Below are 1223 nucleotides of genomic sequence, written 5' to 3'. Positions count from 1 at the left end.
ACCTTTAGCCTTAAGAATAGGGGGCCATGGCTTTTGGGAATTCCTGCCGGTTGCTGTTTGTGTCTGTATGGTGTGTGTGTGTGAGAGATGCGGCAGCAAACAGCTCGCCAACAGCAAGAGCTTGCACAGGCTATGGCTGCCTTAGAGAAGGGCAAGTCACCTCCGCTTTTGGCTATTGTGCTGGACCGGTAGTCAATGACGGGTACGACCCTCTCATTTGCATACCAACCTAAGGCAGACCGACAACCATGATGTTGCCGAGTTGATGACGGGTAAGGATGCCAAGTGAAAGAGGGCAACCTAAGCCAGGCACGGTCCCTTGGCCTCCCTTGGTTTATTAAAACAAAAAGGGGGAGATGTAGGAAGCGAGCACAGCTGAGCCAGCCAAAGATGGAGCCCTGGCTGGCTGCCAAACCTCGTGCTGTTTACTTCAACTCTTGGCTGATTGCCAAGGCTCGTGAATCCCGCTTGTTTACCCCAACTCTGAAGTATGGTGAGCCCCAAAACAGGTGCTGCCAGCCTGATGATCTTGCTACGTGCCTATGGGCTACACTCTGCCTGGCCGCTGCACGTGTGTGAGCCCTGATTGGTACCGGCTGGGGGGAGGACTGTTGGAAACGCTATATAAAGAACTGAGGTGTGTAATAGAAGGACCTACGAACAGCATCATAGTGAGAGAGAATGAAGTGAGAGATATAATAGAATAGAACAGAACAAAAGCAGCATCATAGTGTATGAGATAATGAAAGAGAGAGAATAAAGGATGCAAAAGAAACAGAAGCTTGAACCTCACCTTGGTGTCTGTGTCGTTTTTCCGGGACTCTGCTGGACAGAGTCCTGGCTCGCGACAAGTGGTGGCCCGTACGGGACCCTGATGCTCGCGACAAATGGTGGCCCGTACGGGGAACCTGACGATTGCAACAATACCATACATCAAATGGACCTAACAGACATCTTTTGGATATTCCATCCAAGCACCAAAGAATACAATTTCTATTCAGCACCCCATGGAACTTTTTCAAAAATTGAAACATATTGGGCCACAAAACAAAACTCAACAAATACCAAAAATTTGAAATAATTCCATGCATTCTATCAGACCACAATTCAATAAAGCTCAAAATCAACACTGGACAAAGCCCTAGTCACTACATGAACTCATAGTGATTAAACAACACATTCCTAAACTATGAGTGGGTCAAAGGAGAAATTAAGAAGAAATA

Source organism: Nannospalax galili, unplaced genomic scaffold, assembly GCF_000622305.1.
Source record: "Nannospalax galili isolate Female #2095 unplaced genomic scaffold, S.galili_v1.0 scaffold835, whole genome shotgun sequence".
Taxonomy (NCBI): Eukaryota; Metazoa; Chordata; class Mammalia; order Rodentia; family Spalacidae; genus Nannospalax; species Nannospalax galili.
Note: the sequence above shows the minus strand (reverse complement) of the source record.